Genomic DNA, 16141 nt, shown 5'->3' with positions numbered 1-16141 from the left:
TTGAGATGAGCCAGAGAGGAAAAAGCATATTATGTGGATGAACAATGATAAGATTACCACTGACTTCTATAAAAATCAATGCAAACCAGAAGATGATAGTATGGAATCATTAAAATGCTGGGTATGTGTGTGGGGGGGCTGGGGGGAGAGGAGAGGGCAGCCTAGAATTCTTGAGTGAGGCTGTGCACTATTCTTATGCATCTTCTAGGATAATATACCTTTGAAATGTCAGAGTAATTTTCTTTTCCACACCCTTGGAAGCCATAACCACAGATGCCAGAGCACAAGACCACCAGAGCATGAGACCACAGAGCCCCTCATTGTTATCTTATTACCCAATACCACTCTATGTACTATAAATGTTAATTATTAACTATCTTGTACCCACCAATGTAAAAGCAGTATGGATTTCTCCATTTTGCTTTTTATCCAGTCCTAAAATTTCCCTGCTATGCTTTCTCCAGCCCCCTTAATCTACCTCCAGTGGGTTTCATGTTACTCTTTTTACGTCTTCTCCTTTAATTCTCACATATAAAAAAGCTACAGAACTGCCATTCTCTGGAGCATTTTCCCAATCCATTGAAATCTGGCTTCCAGGCATGTCATAAAAAATTTGGCTCAAATAAACTCTTAAAAACTAACCTATAGATTTGAATGTTCTTTCATTGAGAATATCTAATATATAATTCCATTCATATAAAGTTCAGCATCAGGCAAAATTAATCTTTGGTTGTAAATCCAGATAAAGGTAACCTATATGAAAGAGAATATGGTAGTGACTGAGAGAAGGCATGAGAGGTGCTGATAATTTCTTGATTCATGTGATAATTACACATTTGCTCACATTGTGAGAATTCTTTAAACTGTACACTATGGCTTGTGATCCTGTCTGCAGAATTCAATATGTTAGAATTCAATAGCATGTATTTAACTATATATATAAAAAGCCAGCTACCTTAATGACCAGAATGACCAGAGACCAGAACACCACAGCCCCTTGCCTAGGCTGGCCCCGCCCCAAGGGAGCGGTTAGGGATGCCCATAGGCAACGTGATAGGGTGCGAGTTTGATGGGGGAAAGTCGAAGAAATAGAGGGGAAGGTCTTAAGGGTCTGCGGGGTTGGGTGGTCTGCCTAGAGTAGATTTGGAGTGTGCTGGGGAAGGAAGAGGAAGATCTGATTGGAAAACAGCTCAGGACAGTACCTTTCTAATTGTGAACCAGGACGGCACCAGGACGGCACATGAGTGTGCTTAGGACCGACATGTTCATGGCAGCGGCAGTCCTCCCGAAACTTCACTGATTCCAAATAGTAAACAGCTATCAACGTCAAAGAACAGAAAAACCCTCTCCAACTAGAGGCCCTGGACATTGAAACAGGACTGAAGGAAACACCATTTAAGGAGGAGCTAGAAAAACCGGAAGTGGGCGACCAGAGGATTGTGGGATTGTGGAGGACGCCTGAATGCCTACGGCTAGAACGTGAGCCTGTTACTGCGCATGTACATAGTCAGCCCTGTAGTCCTCAGTCTCGCAGTATTTGGACGTGACTTCTGGCAAGAAATTATTTCTGTTGAGGTTTGTTGTTCCCCTACAGCAAGGAAGAGCAGAATTAAAGGTTTTGTTTGTTACCTTGGTTTGAAGCGGAGGCCACGAGTACGACCAGCTCTACGAGGAGTACACTCGCACCTCCCGGGAACTGCAGATGAAGCGCACTGCAATCGAAGCCTCCAATGAAACCATCAAGATCTTCGAAGAGCAGGGCCAGACTCAAGAGAAGTGCAGCAAGGAGTCTCTGGAGCACTTCCGGCGTGAGGGCAAAGAAAAAGAGATGCAGAGGATCCTGCTGAGTTCAGAACGGCTCATGTCTCGCATCACCCAAGATCCATGAGAGCTGCATGAAGCTGGAACAGGAGCTGCGGACACAGGCCTCGGACAACCGGGAGATCAATAAGTGCATGAACAGCCTGAAGCCAGACCTCATGCGGCTGCGCAAGATCCGAGACCAGTGCCTGGTATGGCTCATCCAGAAAGGCGCCCGACAGAAGAAAATCAATGAGTGGTTGGGAATCAAAAATGAGACTGAAGACCAGTGTGCACTGATGGAGGATGAGGATGACCTCCCCCACCATGAGGAATGAACCTGGTATGTGGGCAAGATCAAACGCATGTAGGCTAAGGAAATGCTGAACGGCAAGCGGGATGGTACCTTCCTCATCCATGAGAGCAGCCAGCGGGGCTGCTATGCCTGCTCTGTGGTGGTGGACAGCAATACCAAGCACTGTGTCATCTACCGCATGGCCACTGGCTTGGGTTTTGTGGAGCCCTACAACCTGTGCGGGCCTCTGAAGGAGCTGGTGCTGCATGACCAGCACACCTCCCTCGTGCAACACAAGGATGCACTTACCGTCACACTGCCACATCCCGTGGGAGCCCCGGGCCCTAGACCCCCTACCCCCCACAGCCCACTGACTCATACAGAGCAGGACTCCATCTTTCTGTCTGTCTGTCTCTCTTCTTTGTGAATCTTTCTCTGTCTCAATCTCTCTCTTGCTTTCTCTGAGTCTTTCTCTTCCTGTCACTCTTTCTATCCCCATTTCTGTCCCCTCTGTCTCTCTTAGTCTCTGTACCTCTAAGTCTCTGTTAGAGGAGCATACCTCCTCCACCCCATGGGCACTGCCCTCCCCTGGCTCTGGCTGCCCCCACCAGTTCCTACAGTTCCCCCAAGCTCCCCCTGCCTGTATCTGCTATGTTTACAAAGGCCCCTGGGGTGCCTAGCCCCAGCCTGGTGCCCTGATTTTTAAGCCATAGACCTGGGCCACTTACAAGAACCTCAGCTGTGACATTTGGGGCAGAGCGGGTCCCGCCCCACAGACCCAATTTCCCCTCCAAACCGTGAAGTGAAACCCACACTAGTTACCCCCACATGGAGCTGCTGCCCAGAAGCCCTCCTCCCCCAAAAGCAAAATTATTAAAAATAACCTCAAGAGCCGGGTCCTATCTGACCTCAGGCTTCGCAGGAGCCGAGGCTGCTGCAGGTACTGCTGGGCCAGCCGAGATGCACCGCTGCCCACAGCACCTTCGCTCGATGCAGTTTCAAGGCTTCTCCTTGATCATGTTGGATTCTGATTTTGTTTCCTTGACTGTAAACCCATTTTCTCCTCTTTTGGGACAAGAACCCTGGTTTTCTATGCTGCCATGGACCCCCCCTCCTGCCTTCCCAGCTAGGCTGGCAGGTGGGTTTTGTATGGTACCTTGATACTGATGTGGATATAAAACATTGTACTAAAAAATAAAAAATAAAAATGGGACAGTGACGAATAAGAAACTTTGGAGACAGTGAAGGGCAGTTTGTCCAGACTGTTGAGAGCTAAGAATTATAGTTTAATTGGGATAGAAATCCTGCTCATAGCACCTGATGCCTGAACTCTTTTAGGATATCCAGTTCAAGTTTTTGGAGACTGCCTATTAAAACGTTCCTGGTTGGAAAGTGTTTGTATAGAAGCCCATAAGTATAAGTATTTGCTGTGTTTACCATGCTTAGCTCTGTGTAAGGAATATGGAATAATGTTAACTGCCTCATGTTCTCAAGAAGCTTGACTTTTAAAATAAAGAAGAAATATAAATATTAAAAATAAAAAAAAGAAGAAGCTTGAGTTTTAGGGGCAATCAGGCAGGCAGGCAGAGCAGATAGGGGTGATCAGGCAGGCAGGCGAGCAGTTAGGAGCCAGTGGTCCCAGATTGCGAGGGATGCCTGACTGCCAGTTTAAACCAGCAGTCAGACATCCCTCGAAATGTCCCGGATTGTGAAAGGGTTCAGGCCAGGCTGAGAGACACCCCTTCTCTCCCTCCCCCCATTCACGAATTTCATGCACCAGGCCTCTAGTTTTAAAATAAATAAAAAAATAGCAAGGTAAAGCATATTAACCCTTTGCACTCACTTGCTTTTTTCTTGATTCCTTTATTCTAATGCTAACCATGTCAAGTCACACTTGACATCCGAGTGCAAAAGGTTAAGTTCCATACTTCCATGAAATTAATGACCATGAAATTGGCAACTATTTATTGTCAAATGGATCTGAATTTTTCCTGGAGACCAACATTCTGCATTGAGTAAATGACTGTGCTATGGGTTATGTTCTCAGCTAGCATGCTGTGGAGCCTGAAGGGTGAGTCAGTTCAGGTCACATTAGTCTTATGAGAGCTGTGCCCAGCAGGCATCTTCCCTTTGCCCTTTCCTAGAGCTTCCTTCCTGCTGAGAGGTCTCTGGTATTAACACCAAATAAATGGGCTGCTGTAGCATACACAAAGGAATGAATGCCTTGGGTAATCCCTTTGTGATGAATCATCTAATTTTTTATTAATTTTTGTCCTTTTTATTTCAAGAGAGGGCAGAACTCACTGCCTAGGATCCTACCACTGCTGTATACTATTTGCTGTTTACTTGTCAATAATTGAGAAGACTGACTTTTCTGAAGTATATAATAATTATAATTATACCTCTGTTCATTTGTAGAGTATCTTACAGAACATTTTATATGCAGTATTTTATTTGATCTTCATAAGAATCATGTTAAGAAAGTGATGCAAGTATTATGATCTCCATTTTGTTCAGGAGGAAACTGAGGTTCAGGTATAGCTTGCAAAATAAATATTTTATTTGAAATTAGTAAAGGAAAGTGAAGCTTTAATATCACTGTCTGAGTTTGGGTTTTCCCAGTTTCAAATTCTGTGCCAAAGATACAAGCACCAACAGTTTATTTGAGAGAAGAAGAAAGTACCACAAGGGAAGTAGAGAAGTGATTCAGGGAAGAGAAAGCAATCACTGTGTTGTCAATTAATTTACCACTGTGCGCTAGTGGAATTTAATGATGCTCTGAGAACCAAGGTAGTATATAGACCTTAGAATTATCCCACCCAAAGAATAAAAAAGCTAGTAACTGGAGTATTTACCTACCAACAATGGAGGCTTTAACTTCCTATTCACTCTGGACTTCTGAATAAGTAGACAAAGAGAGTTGAGACCACAGAAATCCTAAGGCAAACAGATGTGGGTGCTGGTCATCAGAAATCAGGCCTGGAAACACTAATGTGTGTGATGATATAGATGGGGAATTAATGGATGTGCTACACTTGGTAAATAAGTATATTTTCTTGTCATATGTGGTTGTCTTCCCTACATCCATTCCTTCCTTATTCCTGCCCGTGAGTTCTCCATTACCTTTGGGTTGCCAGGAATGTTCCATGTGACTTAAGCTGGTCTAATCAGAGTTATCTGCTAACTTTTTTTCTGGATTCCTGTGGTAAACTTCCCACTTCTTCCTGATGGGTGTGGAAAAATAAGTCTATTTGGCCCTGTAGCTGGAAGTTATGTTGGCAATATAAAGTGATGGGACCCACAATGTGGAAGGCAGTGGAAGGACACAGAAAAAATTCCTTTGTTATATTATAAGCCCCTGGCTCAAGGCTTACCTGAATCAAGCAGAAAAAAAACTGGACTTTACAGGGAATTAAAATAATTACCTTTAGTGTATAGGCAAGTTTGAATCTTTTACTATTTTATAAAAGGATTCTGATGACATAAAATATGTCATCCTACCTAATAATAGAGTAATATGCAAATTGACTGCACCTTCACTATGCCTAAGCCATGCCCACCAGCCAAGCCACGCCCACCAGCCAATCAGGAGCAAATATGCAAATAAACCCAACCAAGATGGCTACAGCCACTAAGAGCGGGAGGGAGACTTGGGTTTCCGCGGTAACAAAAGAAGCCATCCTTTTGCTGGCCTAAGCCTCCACTCAAGGCTACAAAGTTTCAATTATAGAAGGTGAATTAACTCCAACAGAAATCGCTGCTGACCGAGGAGCAAGCAGCAGGCTTGGCTTTGCTCCAGGCTACAAAGTTTCAATTGTAGGAGGAAAATAAATTCCAGATACCAGGGCCTTCTCTTGGGTCACCAGGGGGCGTGGCCAGCCTGCAAAGCACCATAGGCCCCTTGCTCAGGCCGCCCCACGCCCCAAGGGAACCCCCAACCTTCAGGGCAAACCAGTCAGCCCCCACCCATGCACCAGGCCTCTATCCTATCTAATAAAAGAGTAATATGCAGATTGACCATCACTGCAACACACAATATAGCTGCCCCCATGTGGTCAAAGATCCTGCCCCCATGTGGACACAAGATGGCCACCACAAGATGGCCAGCAGGGGAGGGCAGTTGGGAGGCACCAGGCCTGCAAAGGAGGGCAGTTGGAGGCGATCAACCCTGCAGGGGAGGGCTGTTAGGGGTGACCAGGCTGGCAGAGGAGGGAAGTTGGAGGCAAACAGGCTGGCTGGGGAGCAGTTAGGCATCAATCAGGCTGGCAGCAGGCCTAAACGGGCAGTCAGACATCCCTCGAGGGGTCCCAGATTGGAGAGGGTGCAGGCTGGGCTGAGGGACACCCCACCCCTCCGTGCACGAATTTTGTGCACCAGGCATCTAGTCTAATATAAAACACTGTACATTATAAGAATTATAGAACACACACAACCCTTCCCAAAGGGGACAATTCAGTGTTACAATTACTTCATCCAGCTCTAAATCCAAGTTTTATTCCAGTTTATTCCTCAGATTTGGTTATGACTCTTCTTGACCCACACAGTTACACACAAAAAGGCAAGTTATCTGCTCCTCTGTCATCCAATATACAGTGCCAGAACAGTGGTAGGATCACTTCAGTAAAATCTCCCACCAGGAAGAGAAAGAATGGGAGACACATAGCCTACACTGGTCCAAAGCAATTTTGAAATCCTGCTGGACTCTCTCACCTGTATGTTCCTTTATTAGACCCTGATTCAACTCTCAGGAAGAAAATTACTTGACCACTATTTCTCCTGGCTCTCCTTTTTTCAGTCTGTTTCCTGTCTATGGAAGTTTGGGGGCCTAAGGAGTATGATGATTTGAATAATCACAAATATTTTCAGGTCAAACCCTTGATTTCTTAAAAGTAAAACAAAAATTTCAATATGCTTTTCATTTGCATAAAACAAAATGACTAGATTTTAAGGTTACAGTTTGATAAGTTTTAAAAAAAAATGTTTACAACAGAATAAACAACCCCCCAATCAAGATACAGAATATTTGGATCATCCAGAAGTTCTCTTGTGCCCATTTCAAGCAAGTCTTCCCCCTTAAGCAGATATTATTCTGATTTTTTAGCTTTTTAAAATCAAATTTATAAAAAATCAACTTTATAAAAGTTGATATAAAAATGCAGCTATTTTAAGTATAATTTACAATGAGTTTTAACACATGTATAACTAAATCACAATGAAGATATGGAACATTTCTATTACCTCAGAAATTTCTTTCTTGTGCAGTCAATCCCCCCTAACCTTGCCTTTGTACAACTACTGATTTGTTTTCTGTCACTCTCAATTCATTTAGCCTATTTTAGAATTTGTTAAAAACAGAATAAGATACCATGTACTCTTTTGTTCCTGTCTTCTTTAACTCTGTACAACATATCTGAGATTCATCCATGTTATCACATGTAGTAGTTCATTCTTTTTACTACTAAGTGGTATTATATTGTATGACTATAGTTCTTCTAGCCATTACCTGCTAGTGAACTTTGGGTTGCTTTCCTTTTGGGGCCTATTATGATTACAACCACTATGAGCACTCCAGTACAAGATTTTATGTGGACACTTTTTATTTCTATTGGATAAATACCTGGGGATGGAACTGATGTATCATATGGTCAATATATGCTTACCTTGAAGTTTAATGAAAAACTGATTTCCAATGTGCTTATACCTATGGGCTTGCATGTGTGAGACTTTCATTTGACCCACTTCTTTGCAACAATGTGATATTGACAATTTTTAAAAAGTTTATTCTGGTGGGTGTGAAGTGGTATTTTATAATTTTTTATTTTGTATGTTCCTGATAAATATGTTGCCCATATTTTTAAAATTAGAATATTTGTGTTCTTATTATTAAGTCATAAGGGTTTTTTGTTTGCTGGATACTTCTATCTATCAGATATATGTATTGATTTATTTTCCTAGTCAGTGACTTTCCTTTTTGTTTTCATATTAATGCCTTTCAAAGAGAAGTTTCTTTTTCATTTTGAATATGTCCAAATTATGATTTTTTCTTGTATCATTGGTGCTATTTGTAACTTAAGAAAACTCTTCTTACCCCAATTTAAAGGTTTTCTCTTTGTTGTATTCTAGATATTTTGTAAATTTAGCTTTTATGTTTAGGTTGACGGTTTACTTTGCATTAATTGGTATATATGGTGTGAGATGAGTCGAGGCTCATTTTATTCCCTCCCTTCCCCTCAACCCCCACAATGGATACCCAGTTGTTTCAGCATTATTAGTTAACAACACTTTATTTTTCCCATTGAAATACTTTAGTGCTTTATTGAAATTCAATGAACCTTAAATAAATGGATTTATTCTATAGTCTCTAATTTTTTTGTTGTTTATATGTCTGCCATTGCATTAATACCATATAGAACTAATTCAGTAATCTCTTTAGAGGGGTCCACGGTGGTGGTCTATATCCACATAATAGCTCTTATTTAAAAGCCCTTGAATAACTAAGATTTGAAAGCTCTTTAATAACTCCCCACGACATAAGGAAATACATGTTGAAGGTAAACAAAACTCACTTAGGGTTCCCAGAATTTATATTTAGGATACTTGCTGTATGGTTTCTTTTTTGCCATCTAGTGAAAAGCTACTGTTTCACTTTTATTTAAAGTATGTATTAAAACCTTGAAATAATCTCAAATATATGTCACCCCAACATTTCTCGAAGTTGGATTTGCATAAACTAGGCAGAATTTGTTTCCCAATGATCAGCCTTCTCCTACTATATATATGACATACTTTACCGCCTGTAGGATTATATATTTAATATTTTATATAATTTATTTTAAAACATAAGTAATTTAAAGAACATAAACATTTAACAATACTTTAATGACTACTGAAATGGGAAAACTTTTTCCTAATATGTATTTCATAATAGATCATTATTAAAATAAAGTGTCATTTTAGTATAGCCTAAAATCATCCCACAAGTAACTCTTAGTATCATAGTCTTAGACATAGTAGAGGCCTATGAAACTGCTTAGGTTCTTTAGAGACATTTTCTCAGAAAAGTTAGTTATATTGAATCTAATTGGTAAGTTTAAGTTTTGGTGGCAATGACTGAGTATTTATAAGACACTTATGTATCTTAAGTATTCAAACTTAGGACCTGGGTCTTGTGTTTCTAAGACCATTGATTTTTCCTTATACCACCAAATTTAGGGTGCCTTTTTTTCTTCTGACTCTGAAACATGTGTTCAAATTGTTATTAACACAGTTTTTATGAGAATGTAAACATTATCCACATTAATATAATCATATGGAAAGAGCCCAATTGGTAGGTCATGCTGTGCCTTTGAGTTTTGTGAGATTATTATTCAAAGAAAGCCCCTCTCCCAAATTTTGATTTGTTTAAATTATGTCTCAGGAAACAACAAATAAAACTTACTATTTTGTAAATGAGCAAAATAACTTTTCAATTCAATTAACTTTTGACTACCTAGATTATAATATAATTTTTACTTTTTCCTGAATGCAATCAATATGATTAAGTACTGTTTATCTTTTGAATATAAAATATGCTATACATTATTTTTAAAATAAAGTAACCCATTCAAGAGATCTCATTCTTAGGAGAAAGATAGAAAATAGAGATGATTTTAGCTACTTTCCCCAAAATTCTTCCACGTGTATTTAAATAAGCTTTTAACAGCAATTAAAATTGTTAGATGTTCCCGTTTTGTTGCCTTTGGCAGTGAAGAATGAGTAAGCATACAAAACGCTATCTAGGGAAGTGTTTGTTGAAATTGAACTTAATATAAAGGTGCTGCAGTGTGGGCTTGTTGTTTGATGAAAATACTCTTCATTTCCAAAAGTCATCTAAGTCCCCGCTTCTGTACCATGCTGTACAGAAAGCGCATATGGAGCCCAGGCACCTGCCACTTGTCAAGTACTGGACTCACGCATTCATTCACTCACTCATTCCTCACTGGGGCAACCACAGTCTCTATGGTGCTTGAATCAGTTTGGTGGATGGTTTTTATTTTGAATCATTTTTTTCCACTAAGCACAGCTATATAATATTGATTTTTTAACCAAAAAAAAATTTAAAGCCATTGAGGCTTACCCTCATTCTAATGTATGTTAGCAATGCTTTCTATGCTTTGTTTCTTCAGATCTAACCTTCTAGCCCCCATAACAGATTATGACTACTTCATGAAATTATCAAGAAAAAGCAAGAAATGAAAAATTACTACAAATTATATTCTTTAAGACATTGATAATTTTCCTCTTGGAAAACAACCTCTTTGTAATCTTTGCCTTACAATGTGAAAGTGTTGACTTTTTTTTTTTTTGTAAAACAATAAAAACCACAAGTGAGAAGATTTAAAATTCTGATGATTTCATTACTTCAGGAACTGCATATTTTTGTTCTTTTCTTTTAATTAAAAATTAAATATTGTACTGTTTTAATATTAAAGAGGAATTTTTTTGTGTGTCTCTCAGAAAAAAAGTAAAGTCAGGAAGCATATAGGACTTAAGTAATTCTGTAATAAAATGATTAATTAATGGGCATGTAAAAGTTACTGAGCTTTTAATTCTTGTTCTTATTATAAACAACTTGCATAATAAGTTTTATTGAACTTTCCATATATTTTCTATCATATTACCAATTCAAAATGAAGTTATTTTTAATGTAACCTGAAATTATTCTTTTCAGATATTTCTTAGAATTTAAAATATTCTCAAAGTACTGTACTTTCTCAATTCCTGTGATACCTACTATAGCATATCTGGATCTTCATACTTCCTGAGTCAGAGCCTGCTGTGTCCTCTGCCTTTACACACAGTCTCAATAACTATTTATTATTCTTAATATATGCCCTACATTTTCTAGGTAATAAATATGTACTATGGTCAATACTAAATGCTAGGGAACCCCAAAAATAAGATTGACAGAAAGTCAAGCCTGAACCACAAGTCATGCAATAATTACAGACAGTTTTAACTGACACGGCAGGTGTCTTGCAACTCACTAGATATTATTACATTCTCTACTTCAATTTTACTTTTTGATTTCTGCTCACCTCAGGACTGCCTGAATGCATATTTCAGGGAGAACAGCCTGAAGTAGCAGCCACAACTTTGAAATTAAAAAAAAAAATCAAATCCCTTTATTAAAAGGAAACATGTAGCGGAACTTGAATATGAAAATTAAGATTCTGGAAGATGTGTCTTGTTTACCCCGTGGCTTTAGAAATAACTTTACCACATACCATGCATCATCAGAGGCACACATACTGTAGCTTGGGAAGCTTTACAGGTGATCTACAAAAGATAAATGGCCATAAATATTTTATCAGAAGAGTGCGAACTCAAAAGATAAAAGGGAAGTTAATTTTCCATGGCCACATCATGCATCGAGCAACAAAAGTTCACCACCTTGGTAGTTTGAAAAATATGGATCCAGGAAAGAGCAGAGATACAAAGAAAAAGTCACAAGGGTACTCTGGGGAGACTATTTACATTTAAATGTCCTCTCTTGAGTTGACTGTTTGACCTTGGAAAAGTCATAGCCTTTCGTAGGTACCACTCTCCCTCTACAAGAATAATTGCATGGTCTCTCTGGTCTTCTCTAGCTTTGCCAGCCTATGGTTTAAAATGTACTGAATTTCTTGTCACTGTACTGCACTCCACTTTGAATTAATGAACACATAAGAATGGCAATAGTTCCTACGTGCCAAGCTCACCACCAGAAATAACTTTAGCAATGTAATTGAAGAATAAAGTTTGATTGCCTGCAATTTTTAGGCTTCTATGAAAGAAAAAAACTAGCATTATTGAGCTACTATAATGTGCCAGTCATTGTATATTCTACAGTAATTTATATAAAAAATCACTTAACACCGTTTAGGGCCAAAGTTGATAGAATTGAATTATATAAGAAAAAATAATCACATTTCAAAACTGGGCAGCAGTAAAAGAAAAAAAATGAACCTTGAGAGTTGAAGTGATGGCCAAGATGGGAAAGAATGAATATTAGAATTATTTTAGAGAAGAGGAATTTTGAGCTGAATCTGTGAGAAGATGATAACTACATAATAGAAAGAAGGAAGGGAAAGTAGATGTTGAGTTGGGGAAGGAACAAGAAATGCAGTTGAAGTTTCTCTACAGTTCAAGACTTTTGAATGAAGTAGTAGAATAAGAAGATGGCAACATGAAGACCATAGTTAAGATCTTTAAATCAATGCACATTGTGTAAATGACCTACTATGTGCAGGAGACATACATCTTTATTGGAAACCTACAAAGAGCAACAGTTCAAGTTAGATACCATGAAAAATACAGAGCATCTAAACTACAATCCCTGCCCCTAAGAACTCTCTAATCTAAGTAGAAGAACCAAAGCATTCAAACATTGAAAGGTAATAAAACTAAATTTTACAGAAGTCAAGATGTTAAAAAACAAACAAACATGTCTTGGTATTTCATGAAACATTACCAAATAAAGAAATTAGATAGTGCCACTACAATTCAGAAAAGAAAGAGTTCACGGAGCTAGCACCATGAAGTAAAAAAAAGAAAGGAACAGTATGTCTGACCACCAGCAACTTATAATGTTTAAATATCTACTTCATCAACATTTAGAACTGCTCATCCTCCCTTCCCCCTTTTCACCCTTTTATTTCTGTTTTCCATTAGCTGAGTGATGATGGCATTGCCATTTACATCAGCACTGAGCATCTATTCTAATCTTCTGCTAAAACACTGGGTTTAAATACATACAAAGGAGCAGCAGGGGATTTGAAAAAGGCTAACTTTATACATATATTTTTTTCTTGTGTGAAAGTCTAAAAACAGAAACCAGGATAGACTCTAGGAAAGAGAGGAGGGTGTAAAAGTCATTCTTTTCATCTTTAATGCACTAGACTATTCTGTGAATTGTCTTCATCTGTATGCAAGCAAAGTTTTCCTTTCAAGTTCTTAGGGGCAGCAAGGATTGTAGCTGGGGTTCAATTTTCAAGTGTAACAAGATGGCTCCCACCCTTATTTTGAAATTTTCAACTTGAATATGAATTGAATTATATAAAAGCTGGAAGGGACATTGGCGATCTGAAACTGCTCTTCCTTCTTTCTCTATATGAACCCCAGAGATAGTATATGATTTGCAGAACAAAGGAAACCATCAACAAAATGTAAAGACAACCCACTGAATAGAAGAACATATTCACAAATGATACATCTGATAAGGGGTTAATATAAAAAATTTATAAAGAACTTACACAACTCAACACCAAAAAAAGCAAATAATCAAATTTTAAAAAATGAAAAAAAAAATGGGCAAAGGAATAGACACTGCTCCAAAAAGAATATATACTAGTAGATGGCCAATAGACATATGAAAAGATGCTGAACATCACTAATAATCAGAGAAATGCTAATATAAAACCACAATGAGATATCACCTCACATCCGTCAGAATGGCTATCATCAATAAATCAACAAGCAACAAGTGTTGGCGAGGATGTGGAGAGAAGGGGACCCTCATGCACTGTTGGTGGGAATGCAGGTTGGTGCAACCACTGTGGAAAGCAGTATGGAGTTACTTCAAAAAATTAAAAATGGAATTGCCTTATGACTCATCAATTCCACTTCTGAGAATATATCTAAAAAACAACAACAACAACATCAACCCTGAAATGCTAATTCAAAATAATATATGCACCCTATGTTCATTACAGGGTTACTTACAATACCCAAGATTTAAAAGTACCCCAAGTGGATAAAAAATCTATGGTACATTGACACAATGGAATACTACTCAGAAAATCTTATATTTGTAATAGCATGAATGGACCTGGCAAGTATTATGCTAAGTGAAATAAGCCAGTAGAGAAAGACAAGTACTATATGATTTACCTTATTTGTGGAACCTAATGAGCAAAATAAACTAACAAACATAATAGAAGCAGACTTGTAGAGACTGATAGCCATTAGAGGGGAGGGGGTTGGGGGGATGGTTTAAAAAGGATTAAGCAAAGAAAAAAAAACCACCTCATAGACACAGAGAACAGTATGGTGATTACCAGAGGGAAAAGGGGCTAGGAGCAGGTAGAAGAGGGTAAAGGGGGGGGGGGGGGTGCTAAATGGTTATGGAAAGAGATGTGACTTGGGGAGGTAAACACACAATACAATATACAGATGATGTATTATAGAACTGTATACCTGAAACCATATAATTTTATTAACCAATGTCACCCCAATAAATTCAATATAAAAAAATAATAAACACACACATGTTCTGTCAGATTATCTTTTTGCCACCTAGGAGTTTCCATCAATCTAAACCCATAAAAATGTAAGAGTAAGAAATAGCATTGTTGTCCTGGCTGGGTAGCTCAGTTGGCTAGAGAATTGTCCTGTACACCAACAGGTTCTGGGTTTGATTCCTGGTAAGGGCACATGCCTAGGTTGTGGGGTTTGATCCCCATCAGGGCATTTATGGAAGGTGATGTTTCTCACATGGGTGTTTCTCTCTCTCAAATCAGTAAAAATATATCCTTGGGCGAGGATTAAAAAAAAAAAGAAATAACATTGTTTTAATAAACCACTGAAACATTATGTTTTTATTAAAGAATAATCTAGATTATCCTGGCTGTGACTATAATTCTGGTGGTTTTCCAGAGTATCCCAGTTTCTACAAACTTTGAGAGTATATTGGGAACAAAAGGCAGTAATCATACCACTAGAATCAAGTTTGTTTGGACATCCGAACTGGACAATTCTAAAACATTAGTAAGAAAAATGAATGAACTTAATTTTCCTTATGAGCTTCCAAAATCCATTTATATTAAAAACGAAAAGCTCAGAAGCCATAGGTTGTGACAGGTTATTAATACACGAATGTATTCTGAGTTAATAAGACCACACAATATAACAGGCAACAATATTTACTGTGTATAAAGAACTTTGAATTAGATGTTTTAGAATACAAAATAAAAATGAGGCATATCTATATAGTATATAAAAGCCTAAGTGACCATCGCAACTGAACGGACAACCGAACAGGCTGTGTGGGGTGACCAGGCCAGCAGGGGGGTCAGTGAGGGGTGACCAAATGACCGAGCAGCAGGCTGCATGGGGCAACCAGGCCGGCAGGGGGGTCAGTGGGGGGCGACCAAACAACCAAGCAGCAGGCTGCGTGGAGTGACCAGGCCCGCAGGAGGGGTAGTTGGGGGCAACCAGGCCAGCATGGGGGGAAGTAAGGGGAAACCAGGCCAGCAGGGGGGGGGGCAGTTGGGGGCAACCAGGCTGGCGGAGGGGCAGTGAGGGGTGACCAGGCCGGCAGGGAGGGTAGTTAGGGGTGACCAGGCCAGCAGGGGAGTAGTTGGGGGTGATCAAGCCAGCAGGGGAGTAGTTAGGGGTGATCAGGCAGGCAGGCCCGATCTGCAGTTAGGAGCCAGTGGTCCAGGATTGTGAGAGGGATGTCCGACTGCTGGTTTAGGCCTGATCCTGGGGATCGGGCCAAAACCAGCAGTCAGACATCCTCCAAGGGGTCCCGGATTGGAGAGGGTGCAGGCTGGGATGAGGAGGACCCCCCCCCCATGCACGAATTTCATGCACCGGGCCTCTAGTGTTATAATAATCTCTTCTATGCCACACATTACAAGTTTTAAAGATTATACACAAATATTTTGTTCTAGTCAGTGAAGTAGATAGGCAAAGTATTATCTCTGTTTCACAGGTGAAGAAATAGAAACTCACAAAAATTAAATGACTTGCCCAAGGTCACCTCAAAGTCACAAAGGGAATAAATGGTAGAGACAAAACTAGAACACAACACCTCTGAATAGATGCTCTTTTATACCAATCAGCCTATAAATTAAGAGTTCTCTTGAGGAATAAAAGTCTTGTTTTCAGAAAATGTTTAAGAATATTTTCAGCCGTAGTTGGTTTGGCTCAGTGGATAGAGTGTTGGCCTGTGATCCAAAGGGTCCAGGGTTTGATTCCGGTCAAAGGCACATACCTCAGTTGCAAGCCCCTCTCTAACCCGGG

General features: G+C 39.4%; 1 pseudogene; it reads left to right on the top strand.

The window, feature by feature from the left end:
• Positions 1 to 1497: 1497 nt before the first annotated feature.
• LOC103299886 (phosphatidylinositol 3-kinase regulatory subunit beta-like) lies at positions 1498 to 4838 on the top strand (annotated as a pseudogene).
• The last annotated feature ends 11303 nt before the right edge of the window (positions 4839 to 16141 follow it).

The sequence above is a fragment of the Eptesicus fuscus genome, chromosome 18 (genome assembly GCF_027574615.1).
Source record: "Eptesicus fuscus isolate TK198812 chromosome 18, DD_ASM_mEF_20220401, whole genome shotgun sequence".
Lineage (NCBI taxonomy): Eukaryota > Metazoa > Chordata > Mammalia > Chiroptera > Vespertilionidae > Eptesicus > Eptesicus fuscus.
Note: the sequence above shows the minus strand (reverse complement) of the source record. Positions and strands in the feature narration are given on the sequence as shown.